Below are 26,719 nucleotides of genomic sequence, written 5' to 3'. Positions count from 1 at the left end.
ATAAGTTGGACAGAAACAATGAAGACAAAACAGTCCATTACCACAACCTTGAGAAGTTCAATTCAATTCCATTTCTAAAAGTCAAAGGTCGCAGAAAGTGTCAGGAAGGCCTAAGTGAGGAAGGAAGCTAAGGACAGCGTTAGTTAAGTGAGGAAATTACCTTACTGTCTCATACCCTACATGTAAACAGCATTTCATAAACACCTGTCCATTTGAATGGAATTTAAAAGCAGTTCTATAAACCCAAAGACCCAAATTAAACAATATATTCAAAATGCTACTCTTTCAAATGATCTCAACTTTCAGAACACTGCAGTAACACTATGTGCTCTCTCTATATGTGGTTTTTATGTCTAAAAAGATACAATCACATTTTAATCATTCAAGACTTTCAAAACTAACTCAATGACACATAAATTGTGTCATTCTATTTTTATAATGGCTGGAGGAATTTGTGTTATTCTCAAACTACTAAGAAAAAAATTTCAATTTTATAATCTCAATGGAAAAAAGAGAAAAAAACTGAGCAAAGAAAACAATTTCATAAAAGTAATTCAGTCTATATTAAAAACGAGTCTATAGAGGGGAGTATACTCTGGTGGAGAACGTGATGTTGAAACACTCTGTGTATGAAACCCCATCATTTACAGTTTCATAAATCATGTGTCTATATTTTTTTAATTAATTCACAAATTTAAAAACAAAAAAAATCCGACCTAATCACTGTGAAAAAATTGGCTTTAGGAGTCAGATAGTGCAATATGTAAGATGTATCTTGTGCCTATCCAAACCCGGTTTTATGCCCAGCGCTGCATATGGTCCCCTAAGCACTGACACGAGTAACCCCAGAGCAAAGAGCCAGAATTAAGTCCTAAGCAGTAACAGGTATGGTGCCACACCCAAAATAAGCTCAGAAAAAAAAATTTAATTAAAAATTGTTTCGGGGCTGGAGAGATAGCACAGCGAGTAGGGCGTTTGCCTTGCACACAGCCAACCCGGGTACGATTCCCAGCATCCTATATGGTCCCCTGAGCACCGCCAGGAGTAACTCCTGAGTGCAGAGCCAGGAGTAACCCCTGTGCATCGCCAGGTGTGACCCAAAAAGCAAAAAAAAAAAAATAAAATAAGAATTCAGTTTCAACACTTTTTTTCATTTCTTGAAAAGAAATGCCTATCATTCATTCCAGCAAATTTAGGTCTAAGAATGAGAATTTGTTAAAAGAAAAAAAAAAAGACTCTGGCAGAATGAAAAAAGGGTAACCTGTCAAGAACTGAGAACATGGGAAATGAAGGAAAAATCTCTGAGATGAATCTACTCAGGATGAGGCATTTAACTATGGGAAAGAAGAGTCAGTGTTTCCTGGGTAAAAGTCTGCACTACTAGTGAGACGCTTTTTTCTTGTTCTGCATGTGCCCTTCAGTATACACATATACTAATAATCAGAATAATCTCTACAAAGAGAATAGCACCGTTGTTTACCTCAATATACAGACTAAACAACACGAACATGGTTTTAATTACACTGCACCAAGCCTATCACTCTTTGGAAGACGAGGTCTCTGAATTTTTCTATGAAACTATAGTTAGCAAAGTAAAATGAAATACAGAGACTAGCGTACCTAATGTTATATATAGGCTGGGGATGCAGAACGTGGGTATGAGGCCCTGGGTCTGATCCACAAAGTCAGGGTTCAGGGAGTCAGCTAAAAAGACATGATCAAGAGGCATAAATGTACAATTTTAGGGTACAGTCAACTTACAAAGAGAAGAAAACTCTGGTAGAGCTTAAAAAAAAATCCATGCGGTGCTAGGGATATGGCCACATACCTCATATGCATAAGATCCAGGATTTGATCCCTGGAACAACAAACACAACCACATGAACTAATAGAGTTTACAACAGAATTGATGCTAAATTCGCACTTCTTCAAGGTCTATAGAAAATTAACAATCTTATATTTTGTTTATAAGAATATTTTACAAAGATTTGTAACATTTGTGATTGCTAGGGATTCTCACAATTCTGAGTTGACATATACTATTATTATTTTACAAATAAGTAAAATAAAGCCCAGAAAAGTTAGCTATTTTGCATAATTTAGATAGAAAGATCTCCTGATTCCAGATGTTCCTTTGATCACACTGTCAACAATTTACACTTTTTACTGTCCAAGTTGTTTCACAATGATGAATGAAAATTTAGAAAATGATGCAGAACACCTAAGAATGTTTTATGATCAGGGCTGGAGCCACAGGACAATGGGTAGGGAGGGTATCTACCTTACACACTGTCAACCCAAGTTCGATCCCCAGCATCCCATATGGTCCCAAGTACCACTGGCCCAGGAGCATCACATTTCTGGACCTGAGATTCTAACAGTACTCTGAGCACTACTTGGGAACTCCTACTACCACCACAAAAAGTGGGGGTAGGTGGGAATCAAAGAGATAATTCAATGAGCTGAGCACATGCTTTCCATGCAGCAGGCCTGGATTCAATCCCCAGCAGCACATAGTCCCACAAGCACCTCCAGAAGCAACCTGCATTAAATCGGGAAAAGTCCTTGAGAACTGTCAAGTGGAGTTCTCATCCCTATCCCCCAAGAAAAATATTGAAACAACAGTCCTTCCTTTTTGTTTTGGGGCCATAGCACAGAGGTACAGGCTGACTCTTAGCTCTGTGCTCAGGGATCACTCCCGGTGGGCTCGAAGAACAATACAAGGTGCAATACAAACCCAGGTCAGTAGCATGCAAGGAAAGCACATTACCTGCTGTTCCATTTCCTCTTGCTCCAGGGATAACTTCTAGACTCATTTGAATCATTAGAATTTATCCTAAACCAAACACAATAACTTACACAATCAATTCTACTCGATTGTGAAGCTAAGAATTGTGTTGGGGGCTGGGGACTGAGGGATCACTCCTGGCAGTGCTTGGGGGATCATTATGTGATGCCAGAGATTGAACCCAGGTCTGCTGTGGGCAAGGCAGGCATCCCACCTGCTGTATTATCACTCTGGTCTCTAAAAGCTAAGCAATTTTTAGAGACCAAAATGGTACCAGACATTATAAACGTCAATGATAAGTATTCTTTCTTCAGTTTTGACCATACCTAGCAGTTCTCAGGACTTATTCCTGTTGTGCTCCTGGGTCAGCCTCATGCAAGGCAAGCACATTAACCCTTGCACTCGCTCCAGCGTCAAGAATAGTTTGTAGGGGTTTTTTTTTTTTGTTTGTTTGTTTGTTTGCTTTTGGGTCACACCCATTGACGCTGGGATATGGAAAACCAGGGCTGGAACCCCCACGTGCAAAGTAAATGCCCTACCTGCTGTACTATCACTCCAGCCCCCCAAATAGTTTTTGACCTAGAGGTCACAGATGGCTATGCTTAGGGCTTACTCCAGGCTAGCGCACTCAGGGGTCACTGCTTGCGGGCTTGAGGGACTTTTATGGTGTGCTGGGAATTGAAGCCACATCAGCTGCATGCAGAGCAAATGCCTTACCCACTGCATTATCACTCCAACTTCAAAGATAGCTTTCGAGAAAAATGTTTATTACTCTATATTTCAGTTAACCAAAGATAAGAGAGCTTATGAACTGAAACAGAAGGAGTTAACAAGTAAAATAGCACTGAGAGAATTGTAATAATCACTTATGTAGATAATATCTCAAAAATGCCTCACAATCTACTTTTAAATGTACAAAATGAATACTTGGTTGTCTGTAAACTGTGTACTACAATCTCAAATACCAAAATTTAGGCAGTACACTGCCTACATGGTGCATGCAAATATGGACTAAAACTAGTTTTACAATCTTTATGCTGTCAATTACATACCGACAGAATAAAAGCACCAATGAAGCTCAAAAAATAATTTGTTAAATTATTTGTGAAGGGGCTGGATCAATAGCACAGTGGGTAGGGCGTTGCCTTGCAGGCAGCCGACCTGGGTTCGATTCCCAGCATCCCATTTGCTCCCCTGAACACCACCAGGAGTAATTCCTGAGTGCATGTGCCAGCAGTAAACCCTGTGCATCGCTGGGTAAGACCCAAAAAGAAAAAAAAAAAAAGTTATATGTGAAAAAGCATTATGGTATTTAAGTTCCAATCCCCCTTTATCATGCATGTGAATAACTCAAACTCAGGAGGTCCCAGATCTGGTACCATTTCCCTCTGACATGGGATCTATACCTCAAAAGGTCCAACAGGCTGTGGCTGTCCACCTGCCTTTTTTTGACAGCACTCCCATAACCATCAGACCAGAGTGTGAGAATTTTTCCTATAGACCTGTTGACAGCACAGGTAGGGGCCATTAAAAAATAAAATAAAATAAAAAACTTATGTCCAATGCAATTGTTTAGAGAGGTATTTGAATGCAAATAGTTCACAGGGTGAAAAAAACAAAAATCTGGGAAAAACAAAGGGTTGAAGGTTAGAATCAAGCAGCTGTACTTCCCACTGTAACAAAGACATTCATTAGTTCACAAGGCACACCCCCAGAGTATTTTAGGTATGGTTATGTGAACATTTCCAGTCAAAGGAATGTGAGAATGTTATGTTGATCACTGCCAGACCCAGCCAATAGGAATGTACTACAGGTGGTACTCCTTGGCTTTCCGCCTTCCATCTCCAGGCAAAAAGCAGAGATATTTTACTAATTATTAAATACTGAAAGTCTACCCAAAGCTGCGTTCTTTACCATACATTATCTTATCCCAACATCTCAAAATTCTGTGCTAGCAAACCTAATTCACTGGAACCCAATCCTGAAAATTAGTTATTTCTGGTAGACCAACAGCTATGAAGATATGGCAAAAATCTTCAAAAGTTATTAGAGCTAACTACCTTTTTGTTAAGGGAATTGCAGGGTTATAATGATGAGGGACTTTCAGTTCAGTTTTTCCTGAAGCCTATCACACTTTTAGTCTTATAAACAAGGCCCAGAGCTGCTAAATTGCTTAAAGCTTTAATTTCTTTTTATTGGGGGGGGAGGGGGTCTATACCTGGCGATGCTCTAGGGTTACTCCTGACTTTGCACTCAGGAATTACTCCTGGCGATGCTCAGGGGACCATATGGGATGCTGGAGATTGGACCAGGGTCAGTTACATGCAAGGCAAGTGCCCTATCTGGTGCACTATCACTCCAGCCCCTTAAATGCTTTTCTTATGGGTTCCTATAATCAATGTTATGATGTAACAAATAAGTAAAATCTTATTAAACATGCTATGAAATTATGAAACTGACTGCAAAATTCACCTGCATTTAGAAGAAAATTAAAATTTAAAATTTCACTCTAGACTTTATATCTAGATAGCACAGGGATGTTCATTACCTTTGCTATTTTTCAGTTTTAAAAAAAATGCTCCCAAGGGCTCTTTTCATAGCAATCCAGAAGTCACTTGATATGTCCTTTTTTTCTCTCTGACAGCATATCCTACTATGCTTTCAAACACACAAGGTCTGTTTTATTTTTATATCTTTCATAGTAGGTTGAATAACATCTGAATATAAGTGATAGTTCCTAGAATTAATGAATGTTTCCTAATATGACCTAAGGAATTTTGTAATTAAAAATCTTGATATTAGGCCTGAGAGCTAATACAGGAGGTAAGGCATGCAACCAACTTTGACCCTGGTAAGATCCCAAGCACTGCATATGGTGCCCCAGCATCACCAGGGGTCACTCCTGAGCACAGATCCAGTGAAGTCCCTGAGCACTGCTGGGTGTGAATCTGCCCCAAAACCTTAGCACCCGGGCCAGAGATGAACAAGGTTAAAACATGAGCCATGCACAGCTGATCCTTGTTCAATCCCCTGCACCACATGGTTTCCCACAGCATGCCTTGTGAGACCAGGTCTCCCACACACACACACACACAAAAGAGAAATTTGATATGAAGAGATTACTGTTGCATTGTCTAAAGGAACCCTAAGCATCAACAACAAGACCTCAGAGAAAAGCAGAGGGAGATGTGACTATGGAGGGAATTCTAGAATGAGAGCAGAGATTGCAGTCAAGTTCTTTAAAGATGGAGGAAGGGGTCACCAGCTAAGAAATATTTGCATCCACTGGAAACCAAAACAAACAAGAAGTGGAGTTTATCCCTCTTCCTCACCAGAGCCACTGACATCTTTACTTTAGTGCTGTGAAACAGGTATCAGACTTCTGACTTCTAGAACTGCTGAATAAACTTGCACTAAATTTGAGGTAATTTGTTACTGCAGCCATAGAAAATGAATAAACTCAATATCTCAGCACTATTGAGTCCAGTTCAGAAGCAAAGAAACTGATTTTCACCTAAGTTTGTTTTATACTTAAAAAAAGTTTGTTTTCTATCAAAAAAGTGTATTTTTAAAAAATATGACAAAACATTTATTGTAAAGCATCTTAATAAGTTAAAGACAAAGAAAAATATCACTATATACAGTTCTCTTGGTAATTAGTAGACGTTAAAAAAAATAACCATGAGTTCAGTTTAAAACCTTACAATTTACAGGGCTAAGGGCTGGAATGTGTGCTGTGCATGTAGGAGCCCTGGGTTCAATCTCTGGGACCACCAGGTGTGGCCCCAAAATAGAAGCATATCTAGGTAGATAACTGAGCCACCACTGAATAACAATACCAGGGGAAAAGAAGAGAGCTCTGAAGAGCCATGAAGTGGACTCATCTGCTTTAGCTTTATGCTGAGCACACCAACCTTGTACAACACTTGCGTGCTAACAAGAATGCTGTCCCAAACTCTGGGTAAGCCAACGAACTAGGTCACCTTAGGTTTAAATCAAGGCAATCTGCGCTGAAAGTCACTGCAGTTAAAATCTGTGCATTAGGTAAGCATTTGAAAGGCAAACACAGTAAGTCAACATAAGTAATTTCTACTTTATGACTTTGACCCTCACAGCTGTAGGAAGCAGAGGGCTCTGGTATATTGATTCCAGTCACACACTGGTGGAGGGATGGGTATTTGATCATTGCATAATTGAAACCCAAGCACAAAAATTTGTAAGTCTACAACTGTACCTCATGCTGTCTCACTAATAAAAATTAAAAAATAAATAAAATATAAAAAAAAGAAGCTGCCTGTGGCTCCCGCCCGGACCTGAGTACTACTGAGTGGGATCCAGCACTGCAGAGGGCCACCCCACTCCCCTCCTCCCTATCCCCAGCAGTACAAAACAAAAAACCTGAGGGAGGCCAAGGGTGATTCAGCCAAAGACTAATAGCTCCTACTTGATCAGTCTCTACTAAATCATTTCACATTCATTTCACATAAACAACTAACTAGGTATGCAGGATTAACTCCTAAAATAACTTGGGGAGGGGGGTGGAAAGAAGGGCACAAGGCTAAGAGGTAACCTTCTGCAAGTATGGTCATTTTTAACACATATTTGTCGCAGAAGTTGGAGGAAACACATGGATGAGTAATCCAACACGTTTTGTTTTTGGGCTTTTTGGGTCACACTCCACTATGCACTCAGGAATCACTCCAGGCGGTGCTCAGGGACCAAGTGACAGGACGCCGGGAACCGAACCTTGGTCGGACAGCGTGCAAATCAAACGCCCTCCACGCTGTGCTATCGCTCCAGCGCCTCATCACGTTTCTTAGCTTTAACAGAAAGGTAAATGCCCTTCTCTTCATAGAGGGCTGCCTCAACTCAGAACACAAGGCAAGTGCCTAACACAGAAACTGCCCCGCATGTGATGCTAACGACCCCATTTGCAGCAACCTAGCTGGTGGCAAAGAATAAGGCGGGAGGGAAGAGGGGGAGGAGGCAAATTATTCTTTTCCCGGAAATGTGGCTAAAAGTGCTTCTCTCTTTTATTTTTTTTTCTTCGTTTCGGACCAAACCCGGCGGTGATCGACGGGGGAGAGCTTAATCCCTGGCTCTGTACTATTTAGGGATCACCCCCGGCAGGGCTCGGGGGACCATCTATGGTTCCGAGGATCGAACCCGGTAACGCCACGTGAAAGGCAAAGCGCCCTTCCCGCTGTGCTAACGCTCCGGCCCTGCGCCTCGCTTTAAAATCGATGCCCCTCAGAGAATGCTGGAGACCAAACACCGCAGGAGCACTCACAAGCAGTGACACCCACTTAACGCAGAATGGCTATGTATGGGGGCTCTCCGGCACCGGACACCCCATTCCCACTCCCACCACGTGGTTCCGTTCCCGAATCCTTCCTATTTCCCTTAGCGACTGTCGTGCTAGAGGTCCAGCGACTCCCCCACCCAGATTCCAGCAGCAAGGTGGCCAGCCCTGGAGATGGACGCCCAAACTGTATCCGCGCCTACAACTCTCCCAAAATGTACCTCTACTTAACGCGGGAAGAAAGCGAGCGAGCTGCAGGCCGACAGAAAACCGGAAGTTCGCCCTCCGCCTCTCTGATTGGGCAAAGGCGCGGAGAAACACGCAAAGGATTGGTCGGCAGCACGAAGGGCGGGGCGAGGAAATGTCCATTTCCCGTCGTCGTCCCCCCCCACCCCCCCCCCCCGGGGCAGGCTATCTGCGCCTGCGCACACCGAGTCCTATGGTTAACCGCAGCCCTGGCGGCACGTTACGTTCCGACGATCGCATTGGTTGCGATGGTTTCAGCCTCTTGGGTTCGTGACCACTATAGAGCAGAAGTAGAGCAGGTTCCTCCCCCTCCTGGGCAGGCAGCGTGGAAATGTGGCTAAAAGCGCTTCTCTCTTTCATTCTTTTTTCTTCGTTTCGGACCAAACCCGGCGGTGATCAAGGGGGAAGAGCTTAATCCTCCAATAGTAGGCAGCGTGGCTTCATTTCAGCCAATAGTAGGCAGCGTGGCTTCATTTCAGCGCTTTCTTCCACACTTGTTATTCCACTGAGCCGTCAGGTGGAGAAGTTACTAAAGGCTGGGAAGCTGCTGCTGTGAGTGAGACGTTAGTTAGGGTCCGTCACTGACATACTCAGAAAAATTCAGAACATCTGGTAGGACTTCAGTAATAGAGCCCGAGGAACACATCTTTCGCGCACTCTGCCACGGACTAAAAAAGTTAGCAATTTAAGGGTAGCTCCGCCTGCCTCTGGTTGCTCTGGAATTTGTTACTGAGATGGCTCAAGTCGTAATATAAGTTAAATGCTGCTGCTACCGAGTTCTTACTATTAACGCCCGCTGAACTTTACTGCGATTTTGATTTGTTCACCCTTGTGCTATTTTACCCTTTCATTCGTCAGCTTCTTAAATTTCTTAAAAGCCAAAGATCAAAGAAAACTGGGAAGATTATGTGAAAAGCAAATATTAGTGTTAGAGAATTTTAACTGTTGTTTGTGGCGTTCTAGATATTTGGACTAGGTGGATAGTAAAATAGTTCGTAAAAATGATGTTATGATGAAACTGTTTAGTTTTCACCTTAGTGTTTATCTTTCTGGGAAAGATCCCAGATTTATTATTTGTACATTAACTGTGATGGCATAGTTATCTATGCTACATAAATTGATATGACAGAGCAAATCTGTCAGCTTTCTTCGCAGAACAGCTGTAGTCAAGTGTGACCAAGATTCTGTTTTGAAACCCAGTTCAGTCTTTATGACATTATGTTGAACATAGAAGGCAGGCATTTAATTGGATTGTGAGCTTCTTTTTCTAAAGTGAGCCCAGTTAGTAATATTTTTTCTGGTTTTCTTTCTAGTAAAAGAAAAAGGTAACTCAAACAGCAAATGACATTTCATAAATGCAGGGTTTTTTCCCCCTATTTTAACAAAAATTTGTTTAGGGGGTTAAGACACTTGCCTTGCATGCCTTGGACCTTGGTTCCGGTCACAGTACAACTGAGTGTGACAAAAAAACCCCAAAAATTTAGTTTGTATAAGAAAAAAACATAGTTTGTGATGTAGAATTAGCTCTACACTTCCAAATTACAGGATAAAGCTAAGCAAAAACTATGGCTGATTATTTTTAATATCTTTTGTTTGTTTGGTTTGGGCCACACCAGCAGTGCTGAAGGGTTACTAACTGGCTCTGTGCTCAGGGATTACTTCTGGCAGTGCTCAGGGAACCATATGGGAATCCGGGATGGAGGCCGGGTCAGCTACATGCAAGACATGTACTATCTTTCTGGTCCCAAACTTTATGATTTTTGTGTCTTGATGTCAAGTTTTAGGTTGTTATTTACAAAAGATCCATGGAAGATGTAGTTTCTTCTTTTTATCAATTAATGAAGAGCCCAAATTGGGTGTAGTTACCACTGTTTCTCCTTTTGACCTTCTATATAATGTATTAAGTCAAATATGGATATGAAGATCACCTTGAGGGAAAAACACAAAACTACCCATTTTTATTATTTTAATTATAAAACTCTTTCCTCCCTCCCCCCCTTCTTCCCTTTCTCCCTTCCTCCCTTTCTTTCTTCCTCCCTTCCCCTTCAGACAAAGTATGGTCCCTAGCACTGAGCTACATCTCAGGCCCATTAATGGTATTTTCCTTTGCCCTCATATTTTAAATCAATGGCCCATTCAAGATATAAATGAAATTTTATATTACTAAGAGTAAAAAACCACTAAAAAGGACAGGTATCAAGACCATTGTCATTAGCAATGTACAACAGAGTGATAAGTCAATCAAACACATATTGCTGATTTATACTAACAATTCAAATGCTCACCAAATAGTCACTTTTAATTGATGTTTGGGCCACACCTTGTGATGCTCAAAGGACCGTGTGGTGCCAGGGATTGAACCTGGGCCTTTGCATGCAAAGCTTAGTGATCTATCTATCTCTCCAGTCCCAAAACATCCTTTTGGAAGCTCCCAAGATGTTCTGTTTAGGGGGAGTGAGGGGCAGTGCTCGGGAACTACTGCCAGCAGTTCTTAAGAGGCTCTGCAGTGCCAGAGAGCAGCATGGGCCTCCCGTTGCTCAGGGGCTCTGCACTCAGGAACCATTCCTGACGGTGCTCAGGGGACCATATGGGATGCTGGGGATTCAACCCGGGTCGGCCACATATAAGGCAAACACCCTATCTGCTGTGCTATTGCTCCAACCCCCCAAATGTTCCATTTTAAAGAGAAAAAAATGTTTTCTTTTGTTTTGGGTAATGCCAAGAATCAAGCCACATGTAACACATGTGTTCTACCACAGCTGTATCCCACTCCCCACCCCCCAAACTTGGTTATTTCATTTGTTGTGAATTTGAAAATAGAAATCAAAACCATCTACTGTCTTTTCAAATGTGAAGCTTGGAATCATTTCTGTACCCCATATTGGGAAATAGTTTAAGGCATGGCCTCAAAATGAAACAAATACAGGATGACTCTTGAGATGCAAGTGGAGAATTTCTCAACTCTTATGTGTATTTACTTTTTTGATAACAGCATTTTCTTTTTCTTTTTGTGTTAAAGTTCTCTACAAGCCTGTTGAGAGCTCAGCCAGGCGAGCACATCCTTATGTGGAGGCTGAGGTTCAATCCCCAGTATCACATGGCCCCCTGAGCACTGCCAGTTGGGATCCCAAAACTAAGGAACAAAGGGAGGGAGGGAGGGAAAAATCTATATGATTTAACAGAATAAAGTTTTCAAAATCTGGCATAAATAAATGGTTAAAAAAATGATATGGGGGCTGGGGTCATAGCACAGTGGGTAGGGTGTTTGCCTTGTATATGGCCAATCCGGGTTCTATTTCCAGCATCCCATATGGTCCCCCCAACACCACCAGGAGTCACTCCTGAGTGCAGAGCTAGGCGTAACCCCTGTGCATCACCAGGTGTGACCCAAAAAGAAAAAGAAATGATAGGATTTTTAAAATAGGGAGGTATTTTATATACATATATATATTATATTTCTTAAAAATGGTAAGACAAACTTTATTCAAGGGAAGCTACCTTGACTTTTTTCAATTTGGGAGGCCACTCAGTCATGGAGGGTGGGGTGAGATGGGGTATAGAAGTATAGAGGATAGAACCCCAACTTCTGCATGCAGAGCATGTGTTTGAGTCCTTTGAGTCAGCTGCACTGGCCAGAGGGTGGAATTTTATAATGGGGAAGCAAAAATGGGCTCAACTGAGCAACAGGAAAAGCGAGAGTTTATAGCCAAGGAACAGAGAACAGGCTTTAGAGTATGAAAAATGACTATTAGGAAACATCAAGATTGTAAAGGTACTTAGTGCTTGGTGGATCATGCAATGGTAGAGTTTGTACCTAGACGCCCTGTCTGTTGTAAAGCATGCACTCAGCCTGTTAAACTATCTCTCTGGTCCCCCCAAAATTGTATTTCTATGATTCCAGGGATTGAATCCAGGCACTCCAGTGGGTGCTTTGCTGCTGAACTATACCTACAGCTCAATAGGATTCTTCTTACTGAGAGTACATTGCTTAGTGTATAGTGAAGGCCAAGGATCTTCATTAGATATCTAGGGAGAGGGGGTTTTAGTTAAAATGATTTACCAAGATTCTTTCTAGAATTAGATCTTATATTGAAGGATACATAAATCCACTCAAAAAGACGATCTAAGAGCAAGACTGCTGAACGGGCTGAATGCATGTTTTGTACACAGAAGGACCAGATTTGAACCCTGACATTGCATATAGTCCCACAACCTCCACCAGGAATGACCAACCCCGAGCACCAAGCCAATAATAGCTTCTGAGCACTGCTGGGTGTGGTTCAATAAGCAGGGGTTTATAGCTCCCCACATTATACACACACTTTCACTGCTACTCATATACACAAATATTTGCTATTAAAATATTTTAGTTCCAGATTTTATATAATACTTGGAAATATTTGTATTTCCAAATTTTATATATTACTCAGAAATATATTGGGCTGGAAGGATAGCACAGTGGGTAGGGCATTTGCCTTGCACACGGCCAATCCGAGTTTGATTCCTCTGCCCCTCTCGAATAGCCCGGCAAGCTACTGAGAGTATCTAGCCCATACGGGAAAGCCTGGCATGCTCCCCGTGATGTATTCAATATGCCAAAAACAGTAACAACAAGTCTCACAATTTGTTGTGAGACGTTACTGGTGCCCACTCAAGCAAATTGATGAAAAACGGGAGGACAGTGCTACAGTGCTACTCAGAAATCACTTGGGAGTCATCAGGCAGTCTTTTGCAAGGAATTGACTTACACAGTTAACGAAGACTAGCTTTGAGCAAGTGCAAAATCTGTGACACAGCTTGTCAGGAGAAAAGGGATGGAACTCCCAAGGCATGAGTAAAAGTCACAGTTCATAGGCAGAATTTCTTCTGGGATCCTCAGATCATGTAGCTCTAAGGACCTTTCAACTGATTGAATCAAGTTCAACCATAACAGATAATGTAGGAAATCTTTTTTTAATTTTAATTAAAGCCCACTGATTGTGAACAATAATCATAACTGATTAAAATGTCTATAAGAGCCTGAGCAATGGTACAATAGGTAGGGAACTTGCCTTGCATGTGGCCGACCTGGGTTGAATCCCCCAGCACTACCAGAGCATTCAGTGGAGAGAAGTTTAGGCTTGGAAGTTGTCCCAAAGAACCATGTTTGACATTGTGTCACATATTTGTGGGAGTGATTAATATAACATATAGCCCATATTTTTGAATGCAACTTAATCACTTAATCACTTAGCTTCCCGTTAGTCGTCGAGTTGCTCGAGCGGGCGCCAGTAACGTCTCCATTTGTCCCTGTCGCGTGCTAGTGTAGCCCAATGGCATCTGTTCACTCTGGGAACATGAAGAGCCTCAAACCGATGGTTCATGATCTTGACGAAGAAGTCTGACCATCTGGTAGGTGGGCGGCCATGCGGTCTTTTGACATCCCGTGGAATCCAGTCAGTAACAGCTCTAGTCCAGCGGTCGTCTTTAAATCTCATTACATGACCAGCCCATCTGATTTTTGACACCTTGGCAAATGAGACAGCGTCCCTGATTCTTGATCGTCGACGGATGTCAGAACTCCGGATTCTTTCTCTCATTTGAGTGAAACGTGATATTCCAAGCATAGCTCTTTCTATTCTTCTTTGGGAGACCTGAATGGCGTTCTCATCTTGTTTGCGTAGGACCCAGGTCTCTGAGGCATATGTTAATGCAGGAAGAACAGTGGAATCAAAGAGATGTGCCCGGAGCCGGAGGTTCTTCGTCCTCTTAGCTATTTCTTCGACGTTCTTGAAGGCGTTCCAAGCCGCTCTCTTCCTCCTGCGCAGCTCGGGTGCCAGGTCATTTGTCATGTTAACTTCTCGACCTAGGTATACATAGCTGTTTGAATACAACATGTTTCTTTTTATTATTTTTGAAACTCATAATTTTTTTTTGATCTTTTCGGGTCACACTCAGCAATGCTCAGGGGTTGCTCCTGGCATTGCACTCAAGGGATCATTCCTGGTTGAGCTCGGGGGACCATATGGGATGCTGGGGATCAAACCTGGGTTGACTGTGTGCAAGGCAAGTGCCCTCCCTGCTGTACTATTGCTCCGGCCCCATCTCTCATAATTTTTAAAATTTTTTATCTTTGGTTTTGGGAACCACATATGGTATACTCATGTTGTGTTTCTGGTTCTGGATCCAACCCTTTAGCCATCTTCTTGGTCCTTCCATAATTCTTTGGCAAAATTTAGGCTTGCTCTTCAAGCCCATGTTCTCCCTTAAACATGTATCTTGCTTTCTTGTTTCTTTGTTTTCTTGCTGCCTATGTTCTCTCTTGAGAACATTTTCCCTCTTTCTCTTTAAGCACTGTATCACTGTCCTGTAGCACTGTCCTCCTGTTGTCCATCGATTTGCTCAAGCAGACACCAGTAACGTCTCCATTGTGAGACTTGTTACTGTTTTTGGCATATCGAATATGCTACGGGAAACTTGCCAGGCTCTGCCATGTGGGCCGGATACTCTTGGTAGCTTGCCGGGCTCTCCGAGAGGGATGGAGGAATTAAACCCGGGTCAGCCGCGTGCAAGGCAACACCCTACCTGCTGTGCTCTCGCTCCAGCCCTTTCTCTTTAAATGTCAATTAAAAAAACTACCTTGAGTGCAATGATTGTGGGATTTGTGTTGGAGTATTGAATGTCTGTAACTAAACTAATGACTCAATAAAGTTATTTAAAAAATAGTGAAAAACTACCTTGATTCACACCACACACACACACAAAAAAATTATTTTTAAAAAATAAAACATGGTTCATCTGTCTTGACCCGAGTGTTAGATCCCCAGATTTAATTGTATGTATTAGTTATAATATATAATTATATCATACATTTATATTAATATAATTAACACTGATCATTAATTATTGTAATAGTATGTTAATTCAATATTAATGTCACTCTCACTGTCACTGTCCTCCCTGTCACTGTCACTGTTCATCGATTTGCTCGAGTGGGCCCAGTAACATTGTGAGACATGTTACTGTGTTTGGCATATCAAATACATCACGGGTAGCTTTCCAGGCTTTGCCCTGCGGGTGAGATACTCTCGATAGCTTGCTGGGCTCTCCAAGAGGGGCAGAGGAAATAGTAATAATATTTAATATTATATAACTAAATATTAATATTAATCCCCCTCTCTGAAAGGGTAACATTAAAGAAACTATCTTCAAACTCTATTCCAGTCTGTCTCGAACTACACCCCTCTTTTGACTACTAAAAGATCTTAAGATCTTGGCTTATCAGCCTAAATTTGAAATGTCTGGCTCTAGTCCTAAGTACTGCATATATTTCTTTGCCCAGCTCTTGAATCCCAGAGCCTCTTGAAGGTGTCCCAATACCTTCCCACAATCTGCTTAAGGCCCATACCTAAGCATGCTTCCTTCTGCTGCATAGATTAGTTCCTGACAGGTTATGTCAACAAGACCGCCCTTGAAACCAAAGGGTGGTGTGAGAGTGAGAAATTCTGTGACAGGTACCAGCTGGTTTATGCCAGTGCCCATACCAAATTTTTTTTGGTATTTTTCTTGGGAGGGGAGGGAGAGGAGGGTTCACACCTAGCAGTGCCTAGAGTTACTCTTGGCCTTGGAGGGTCAATCCCAGAAGTTTCCAAGGAACCATTTGGTGCCAGGGTCAAACCCTTGTCTCCCACATGCAAACCATGCACTCAGCCCACTGAGCCCTCTCTAACCCCAACTTCCAATTCTTTTCTTTGAGATAGTGCTGTTACATGAATTCCCATCAATTTAAAGATAGAATTTGCTATTACCCTTAGTTTAGAGTAAAATATAAGCAGGATTATAGGCAGTACTAATACTGAAACTGATTATTATGTTATTTAAAAATACCACCTAGGATGACAAGATAGTACAAGGTAAGGTACTTACCTTGAGTGTGACAAACCCTGGTTTGATCCCTGGCACCAAAAGATCCCTCACTGGAGTAACCCCCAAGTACAGAGGTGGGAGTAGCTAGCACCACACTAGATGTGACCTTTAAATAATAATAGATATTAAATAATATCACCTGCTGGTCACTGAAGTGAGCCTGAGAACACAGCTGGATCATAGGATCCTTCTAAAGGGGATCACGAGGACTCTTCTGGGAAATTATGAGTGCATTTGTAGCAGTGCAGGGGAAAATTCCCAAAGCAGCTCCCAAAGAAAAGACCTATTCAACAAGACACAAGGGGCAGATCTGAAGAATCCATACCTTCCCCCAACCTTCAGAGAGGAGAGGTCTCCAAAGGGGAACTAAATTCAGTAGTGCTGCAGATGAGCAAAACTCACAAAGGTCAAACGCATAATGGGCAAAAACAAGGAGAAACGCAGCCCTAGTGCTGCTCCCGGAACTCAGAGGCCACTTTGGGCAATTCTCAGCTGAATGAGGGTAAGACTACTTCTCACAGGAGAAATAGGGGTTTATCTCTCAGACACCACAGAGAATTCTACCTTACACCTCCTGTTTATACAGATCTCCCAACCAGCTTTTTCTCTCTAAAAGGCCTGGTGAATATGTCAGAATAGTCCACTTTGGCCGATGGAAAGGTCCTAACATTGACTTCCACCACCCCATTTTGGAATCCAAGTTCTTGTCACAAACTTAATTTTGAGGCATTTTTTGTTTGTTTGTTTGTTTGTGGACCATACCTGGCAATGCTCAGGGTTTACTCCTACAATGCTCAGGGGTTATGTCTGGTTCTGCAATCAGGAATCTCTCCTGGCAGTACTGAGGTTCCATATGGGATATTGCAGATTGAACCCAGGTCTACCATATGTAAGGCAAGCACCTTGCCCACTATATTACCGCTTTGGTCCCTCATTTTATTTTTTTATTTTTTTGCTTTTTGGGCCACACCTGGCTATGCACAGGGGTTACTCCTGGTTCATGCACTCAGGAATTACTCCTGGTGGTGCTCAACTCCTGGTTCATGCACTCAGGAATTACTCCTGGTGGTGCTCAAGGGACCATATGGGATGCTGGGGATCAAACCCAGGTTGACCGCGTGCAAGGCAAACGCCCTACCCACTGTGCTATTGCTCCAGCTCCAGTCCTCTTTTAATTTTTTTTAACTTCCAGCAGTGCTCAGGGCTTACTCCTGGCTCTGCACTTATGGATCGCTCCTGGCAGACTTGGGGGACCATAGTGGTGCTAGGGATAAACCTAGGTGGGCTGCATGCAAAGCAAGCACCCTGCCCACTGTACTATTGCTCTGGCCCCAATTCTTTGACTCTTTGTGACCACAAAAAAACTCGTCAGTGAGAGAAGCTGTGTACAGAATATCACCCAATATAATAATTCCTATATTATATATAATATATAATAATTCCTATGCAAGGAAACACTTCTCAGCAACAAGGAACATTATTATAATGTTATAATGTATTATTATAGGCTATAAATAATAATATTGCTGGTCAAGAACACTTGAAATCTACATAGAGCTGCAATCAATATTACTACAATACAATTTTATTTTGGTTTTGGGAGACCACACCCAGGGGTTGTTTCTGGCTCTGTGCTCAGGGGTGACCCCTGGTGGTGCTTGGGTAACTACTCGCATGCAAAGGGATACCTTACCTCCTATACTATCTCTCTGGCCCTTGCAATACAATTTTTGGAAAACAAACAAAATAGGGGAACAAATTGGGGTGCACTCAGGAAGGAAAGGACACTGGTGGAAGACGTGATGTTGGAATGTTGTCTGCACGGACCCTTATTATTAACAGTAAAATAAATCACAGTGCCTCTAAAAAAAAGTGCATCTTAACACACACACACACACACACACACACACATACACACCCCAAAAAAGTGGTCTTAGCACACATACAAGAGAAGTTGTGTTTATTGGTTTTGTCTTGTTTTGTGTTTGTGGTAATACTCAACAGTGCTTAGAGGTTACTCCTGGCAGTGTGCAGGGAACCATGTGGTGCCAACGATTTAACCTGATATCCTGCATGGGAAGCATGTGCTCCAGCCCTTGAGTTATCTAGCCTCCCAAAATAGTGACTAATGGATGGAGGGTTAGCTAATCTTATAGTAATCATCTTGAGATATACAAACATTTCAATTCAGTATTATGCACCTTAACCTTACAGTGTTATATGTCAATTTTATCTCAATAAAACTGAAGAAAACACTTCAAAGATTAAAAAACAAAACAAAACAAAAAACAAAAACATACCTCCACAGCGGCTCAAAAGTAGTGCATTAATAGATTTAAACTTATATGGTCTACTCCTTTCACTTTGAAATTAGAAAGATTATGCTCAAATAACAAAATAATTACACTAAAATGGGAGTTGAGAGGAGAAGCAAGCCAAAGTTGGACAAACTAGTCTCTTAAGTTTGTATTTAAGAATTAGAATAGGTATTTTTAAAAAATTCTTATTGTTTTATTTTCTTTCCTGCTTTCTTTTTTTAAAATTTTTTTTAGGGCTAGAGCGATAGCACAACGGGTAGGGCGTTTGCCTTGCAAGTGACCAACATGGCCGACCCGAGTTCAATTCCTCCGCCCCTCTTGGAGAGCCCGGCAAGCTACCGAGAGCATCTCGCCCGCACGGCAAAAGCCTGGCAAGCTACCCGTGACGTATTTGATATGCCAAACACAATAACAAGTTTCACAATGTTATTGGGCCTGCTCGAGCAAATCGATGAACAGCGGGAGGACAGTGACAGTGAATTTTTTTTTTTAATGAATCACCATGAGATTCAGTTACAGACTTACAAACTTTCGTGATTATACTTCAGTCATACAATGATCGAGTACCCATCCCTCCACCAGCGCCCATTCTCCACCACCAATGTTTCCAGTATCCCTCTTGCCACCCCCCACCTACCCCCTGCCTCTGTAGCAGGCTCATTCCCTTTTACTCTCTCTCTTTCCTTTTGGGTGTTATGGTTTGCAATACGGATACTAGGCATTTTAAACAGAGAAGTAAGGTTAGATCTGAAAGGAGCAGCTTTAGATCTCAATAAGTTGCTGTGGAAATAAACTAGTTTCTTTGGAAGGTGATAAGTGCAGCCACATCTTGCTGTGATCAGGGCTTACTCCTGGCTCTGTGCTCAGGGTCAGTTCTAGTGGGGCTTGGGGGATTGGGGGACTATAAGTGGTACAGGGACAAAACCTGTGTTGGCTATGTGAATGGCAAGCACCTTACCCACTTAAAACCTCTCTGGCCCCTCATTTTCTTCTTAGGTCAGATATAAAGGTGCTTATTTTTGTCAATGCATGTGTGGTTGTTTCAGGGCATTACTCTAAGACTGGCGGGAAATGGACAGATCTATTATTGCTAAGGTGACTATCACTACATATTCCTCTTTTTTTTTAAAAACTTCTTTCTCCTTGCACCCATTCTGCTGTCTAAGTTACTTATTTTAAAAGTTCTTCTGAGAATGGGAAGACGGCTCAACAGACTGGAGCACATTCTTTGCATGTGGGAGCCCCAGGTTCAATCCCCAACCACATGGTCCCTGGACATGGCTGGAAGTGACCCACAAGCACTAAACTGGGCATAGCCCTCGAGTATAATACTCCTGATTATACCTCAAAGCTGAACAAAAAAAGCTGATTTAAGACCACCAGATATGCACCTCTCCTCCCATCCAAATTTTCAGCAAGTAAAATTCCATCATGTGAAAAATATGGAAAATTATATTATGAATCCTAATGTATGTGACCCTGTTCCCCAATTTAAGCTGTTGCTTAACCTTATTTATGCCTATAGCCATACGCATATTTCTAATATACTGCCTACCAGATGATTTTATTAGCAATCTCAGACTCCTACGCTGATATCATTTCAAGTGATAAGGATCCCACCCCAATAGCCACAATAGGCAGATAATTTACTGAGGACTATTATTCAAAACTAGGCATGTGATTTTAAGCAAATTGTTTAATCTCTCTAGATCAGGTGACAATATTTCCCTTTCATCTGATTTGATCAACAATGCAAATAAAACACCCAGCACATTTATTGCCACACTATTGGCATTCAGGAGTTATCAGAGCCTTGGTACACTAAAAGTCCTAGCTCTCAGAGATTATAGAAAAAAGGACAAAAAACGATTTGCCAATCCCTTTAGTTATTGAAAATGAATCTTGAAAAACAGGTAAATTTTCAAGGAAGAAAATTAACAAAATCATCAAAGAAGACATAGTGAACCAATTTCACACAAAGTAGAATAGAACATGATATTAAAGAGAGAGTTAATGTAGTTGGAAATTTTCATAAAATACAGACTAACCTTAATGGCCTTGGGGTTTTTCTTTCGTTTTTAAAATGTGACCTCAGAAGTCAAAGCCATAGGACAATGGGTAGGGCGTATACCTTGCATGCAGCTGACCCAGTTTCCAACTCTAGCATCCGGAAAGTCCCCTCAGCACCACCAGGTGTAATTCCTGAGTGGAGAGCCAGGAGTAACCCCTGAGTATTACCAGGTGTGACCCCCCCCAAAAAAAAGCGACCTCAAATTGATATATTTGTGATGATATTTGTGTTTTTGTTCCCCCACTTCAGCAATGCCAAGAGTCACAACCAAACACTGAGCTGGGAGTAGCCTCCAGCACAGCACAACATGAACCCCAGCCTCCCCCCAAATTAATAAATAAGATAAAAAATACATTATATTGGGCCATATGTCAACAGGCTGGAGGGAATGCTTTGTATGCAGAAGACCTGGATTTGATCTCCAAAACTTCATGGTCCCCTGCACACCACCAAGAATGACCCCAGAGCACCAAGGGGTAGCCTCAAGCTGGGAATAACTCCTGAGCACTGTGAGGTGTGGCCCGAACTCCCTCCCATTGCCTCAAAAATAAATATGTTGTTGTAGGTACCTAAAGTAAGCGGTGAAAGGACGTTGATGAACTGGTGGTGGGTGTGGTGCAATACAACTGCATTCCTGAAACATTAATATAAACATTATTATAAATCATGATGTCTGTATTTACAAAATAATTTTTTTAAAAAAGGAAAGAAATAAAATAGAGATTGAGAGCATTCTAAATTAGACTCCCCTCCCCACAAAAAAGTTGTGATGATGGAGCTAAAAAGTGAGACCTGGCAGTCTGAGTAAGTTTGCAATCAGATGATTACAAATGATTACAGATGATTGCTCTCAGGTTGATGAAGTGAAAGTTTAGAAGATTAAAGGAACATTAAGTAAATTACTGTCTCAGTCATGAATATATTAATCTGATCAGTATTTCATTCTTAAACTAATTAAAAATTAATTTTTTAAAGGAAAGGAAACTACTCTGTAAATATAATGCCAAGCACCCTGATTATTAGTGCTAGGAATTTACATGAAATGCTTTATTTAGAACACATTCTTCCAGGAGCTGAAGAGATAGTACAGTGGGTAAATCTTTTGCTTTGCACATGATCAACCCAGGTTTGATCACCAACACTCAATATTGTCCCTTGAACACTGCTAGGAGTGATCCCTGAGTGATCTCAGAGGCAGGAACAAGCCCTGGGCATCGCTGATTATGGCCCCAAAACTAAAACCAAAATCAAGCAGAAAAATCAACATTCTTCCTTAAAATGAATTGATTCATTAGCACAACAAATACAATGGATTACTCAGTATATTTTAGGTCCTGGACATACAAACTTGAACAAAATAAAGTCTTCCCTCATGTAGCTAGTACTGAATACTGAAGAGTTCTAAGCTAAAACCACAAAACTTTGAAATGCGCCTGTCAAGATGGGAGATAGGGGTGGGAGAGAGAGAGAGCGAGCGAGCGAGAGAGAGAGAGAGAGAGAGAGAGAGAGAAAGAGAGAGATTGACACTGGTCATGGGATTGGTACATAAATAGTTGAAAATACAACTATCAATATCTTTGTCAATCACCGATGTCGCTGTTGTCCCAAAATTCCAAAAAGGATCAAACCACAATCTCCTTCGTGCAAAATTCTACTTCATGGAGTGGGGAGAAAGGGCTGCAAAGAGAACTCCCAGAACGACCACCAACTGGGAGCTCTTTGGCACTATTGCAGTAACATGGGAAAATGCCATGTTGTTGTTGATAACATAAAATGCCAAAATGTTGTTGATAACATTGTCAAAGAATACAATCGACTGGTTCAGCACCTCCATGATTATAGCCATAAAAAGACGCCTGTCTTAAAAAACTCTCAAGCTCATTCACCAACGTGGCTTGGCGCAAAGCCTCAGGCAACCGCAAGCAAACGTCTGAGCGTCTGAGCTCTGAGCGTCTGAGCTCGCAAAGCAGTGCAGAGAAGCGATCAAGGAGGATCTCAAAGAGAGAAGAGCAGCAATGCTGGCAGATGCCACAGAAGCCAGGAAAAGCATTCGCAACGCCCGCCTGTCTTTCGCCAACTACAAGACCAAGATGACTGCCCTCTGACATCCTGATGGATCTATCACATCTGCCAGAAGGGCAATGGAGAAGATTATCCATGACTTCTACTCGGATTTCTTTGATAGCCACGTCCACCTGCCCACATACCAAATTCCGCAGGACGGATATGTCGTTCCCATTGTTCTCCCTTATGAAATCCAACACACTATTTTGTTGGTAAAGAAGCGAACAGCACCCAAACACCTGAAGAATCTGCCATCAGTTCTCATCACTACCCTGGCTCGGCTCTTGACACATTACCTGTCTGAATGCAAGTTTGCGTCCCGATGGAGAACCAGCAGGACTGTACTACTGTACAAGAAGGGAGACATCCACGACATAAAAAGACAACCACGACATTGGCAACAGTCGCCCTATCTGCCTGTTGTCTGTTGTCTACAAGCTGTTCACTCGAGTCATCCTGAATAGGATTGGCAGAACACTAGATGAAGGACAACCATGCGAGCAAGTCGGGTTGCGAAAAGGATTCAGCACGATTGACCATATCCACATGATAACCAAGCTTATTGAGGTTTCTCAGGAGTTCAAGATGCTGCTCTGTTTAACATTCATTGATTTAAAGAAGGCCTTTGATTCTGTTGAGACAGAGGTGGTCATCAAAGCCCTAGCCAATCAGGGCACTCAAACTCAATACATCAGGATTCTTCGTGAACTATATTATGGATTCACTACCAGGATCTCACCATTCTACAAGGAAGTGATCATCCATGTCAAGAGAGGGGTTCGGCAGGGTGACACCATTTCACCAAAACTTTTCAGTGTCATCCTCAAGAACGTCATGCAACAACTGGAATGGGAAGGAATGGGAGTGAAGATAGATGGTTGGCAACTACATCACCTCTGCTTTGTTGATGACATCGTTCTAACAACACCAAACATTAACTAAGCGGCACAAATGCTGGCTGACTTCGACCATGAGTGTGGTACGGTCAGACTACAGCTGAATCTCACGAAGATTTATGAGAAACGGTGTCATTCCTGACGTTCCATTTGCTCTCAACAGAATGAACATCTCCGAATGCAATATTTATGTATACCGGGGGGGGGATGAGGGTGGGGGAGGGGGATGCTGGGACCAATGGGGATGGATGACGGGCACTGGTGGAGGGATGGGCACTTGATCATTGTATAACTGAAACCCAAGCACAAAATTTGTAAGCCTATAACTGTACCTCATGGTTTTTCACTAATAAAAAAAGAAAAAAAATATTTATGTATACCTAGGTCAAGAAGTCAACATGATGAATGACCTGGTGCCTGAGTTGCGCAGGAGGAAGAGAGTGGCTTGGAATGCCTTCAAGAGTGTCAAAGAAATAGCTAAGAGGATGTAGAACCTCCGGCTCTGGGCACATCTCTTCGATTCCACTGTTCTTCCTGCACTAACATATGCCTCAGAGACCTGGGCCCTATGGAAACAGGATGAGAATGCTATTCTGGTCTCCAAAAGAGAAATTGAAAGAGCTATGCTTGGAGTATCACGCTTCACTCAAGTGAAAGAAAGAATCCAGAATCTCTGTCGACAATCAAGAATCAGGGATGCTGTCTTGTTTGCCAAGGTGTCAAAAATCAGATGGGCTGGACACATAATGCGATTTGCAGATGACCGCTGGACTAGAGCCATTAATGACTGGATTCCATGGGACGGCAAAAGATCGCGTGGCCGCCCAACTACGAGATAATCAGACTTCTTCGTCAAGACCCTGAACAATCGTTTTGAGGCTCTTCATGTTCCTGGAGCGAGCAGATGCCATTGGGCTACACTAGCACGCTGACAGGGATGAATGGAGACATTATTGGCGCCCGCTCGGGCAAATCCATGAGTAAGGGGATGTCAAGTGATCAAGTGATCAATTAAAAAGAAAGAAATGTGATTGACAAAGTTACTGATAGTTGTATTTTAAACTACTTCTGTACCAATCCCACCACCAGTGTCAATTTCCCTCCACCTGTGGTCTTGCTCTCTCTCTCTCTTCACCCCCACCCCTATCTTCCAACTTGACAGGCACATTTCAAAGTTTTGTGGTTGTAGTTTAGAATTCTTCAATGTTGTTGAGCCTGTGTGAGGGATATATAGTTATATTACTCTCCCACATCACTGTTATAGCCTTTCTCACCTTCTTCCTTCCCACCTTAGTTTCTTTTTTTGTTTTTTTGTCTTCCTTCTTATACTCTGGGGTGAAGGGTGATTTAGGCATCCCCCTTCACACATTACATTTTACCATCCAGTTATTCTATGTACCACAGATAAGTGAGATCATCCTGTGTTTGTCCTTCTAGTTGCCCATCTGAAAAAAGGTTTAACATGCAAACATATCATAAACAAAAAGTAAGTCATGGTCCTCCCGTTGTTCATCGATTTGCTTGGCAGGCCCAGTAACATCTCCATCATGAGACTTGTTGTTACTGTGTTTGCCTTACAAGCAGCCAACATGGCCGACCTGAGTTCGATTCCTCTGCCCCTCTCGGAGAGCCCAGCAAGCTACCGAGAGTATCTCACCCGCAGGACAGAGCCTGGCAAGCTACCCATGACGTATTCGATATGCCAAACACAGTAACAAAAACAAAAAGTAAAGTTACTAAATTATGTCGGAGAGCCCGGCAAGCTACCGAGAGTATTCGATATGCCAGACACAGTAACAACAAAGTCTCCAATGGAGACGTTACTGGGCCCGCTCGAGCAAATCGATGATCAACGGGAGGGCCTTTTTACTAAATTATATATAAATTATATAAATATATAAAAATATTTAAATTATATATACTTTGCTTTCCCCACCCCCTTACTTCACACCCAGCAGTGCTCAGGGATTATTCATCATGGCCCTGTGCTCAGGAATCACTCCTGGTAGGGCTAAGGGCACCATTTGTAGTGCGGGATAGAACCCAAGTTAGCAATATGGAAGGCAAGTGCCCTACCCACTGTACTATCTGATCCCAAAATGAATTTTTTGTTTGGTTGTTTTTTGGGTCACACTGGGCAATTCTCAAGGGGTTACTCCTGGCCCTGAACTCAGGGATAACTCCTGGCAGTGCTCAGGAGATCAAATCGGATGCTGGGGATCCAATTGCAGCATGCAAAGCAAGCACCTTGCCCACTGTACTATCTCTCTGGCTCCCAAATGAAATATTTTTAAAATAAATAGAAACAGTAGTAACTTAGGTATCACATCTTTGTGCCTTTGTGCCTCATTGTATCTCTTCTTTTCCTGCTTCACTTCCCTTTCCTGTTCCCCTTATTTCTTTAATATTAAGCTTTCCAAGACATTTTGGTAGGCAGAATGTCCTGACCCCGAGCCAGGCTGTCCTCACTGGGGAACCTTGGAGGGGAGCGGATCAAGTTTCCCTTCTGCCTCAAGCAGAACCCAGCAGTTGAAAGCCTCCAGAACCTGCTGCCGCCATGCTCAAGGCCACTCGCTCAAGGCTGTGTGACCTCTTACACTCTATCTCACTTAATTATCAAAAGTAGCACACATTCGTTTGTTTTTAACATACTTGCTTGTGTTCTCTTATATTCGGGCTTAAAAGGCTCCAGAATGAAATACGACCTTCCACACTTCCCTCTTATTGTGGTGGGAAGGTACTCGGTGGTGGGATTGGTGTTTGAATATTATCTGATTGGTGTTTGAATATTATCTGTAATGAACTATTGTGAACTACTTTTATGAAAATAATATATATATATTTTAAAGGGATAGTATTTATATATAAGTTTCAACTTGTAAAGAGCTGTTCTCACAAGTTAAAATTCTTGAGTCTCCTCTCCCCACAAATTTTAAGTGAGAACATGGCCAGCTATAGCCTTGCTATAACTGGTGTTCAGTTTTTTTAGTTGCTGAATCAGGGAAACGTCTAGAAAATGCTGGGATCGCAAGAACAATGGCTGCACTCAGAATCTGGGGCAGCAACTATTTACTTACCAGCCCCGAGATAGAGTATTTTGATATTGCAGCCATTGATGTACAGTGACTG

The 26,719-nt window shown here is 42.1% G+C and overlaps 1 protein-coding gene across 1 annotated transcript in view; it reads right to left on the bottom strand.

The window, feature by feature from the left end:
• Positions 1–8,350, bottom strand: part of WDR89 (WD repeat domain 89) — a 36,518-nt gene extending 28,168 nt beyond the window's left edge. Inside the window, exon 1 of the mRNA XM_056134020.1 lies at positions 8,312–8,350. The gene's annotated coding sequence lies outside the window, so the exon portion shown is untranslated. The remainder of the gene's footprint in view (positions 1–8,311) is intronic.
• Positions 8,351–26,719: the final 18,369 nt, after the last annotated feature.

Source organism: Sorex fumeus, unplaced genomic scaffold (genome assembly GCF_029834395.1).
Source record: "Sorex fumeus unplaced genomic scaffold, SorFum_2.1 ptg000098l, whole genome shotgun sequence".
In the NCBI taxonomy this organism is placed as follows: domain Eukaryota; kingdom Metazoa; phylum Chordata; class Mammalia; order Eulipotyphla; family Soricidae; genus Sorex; species Sorex fumeus.
This window is presented reverse-complemented; position numbering and strand designations above follow the sequence as displayed.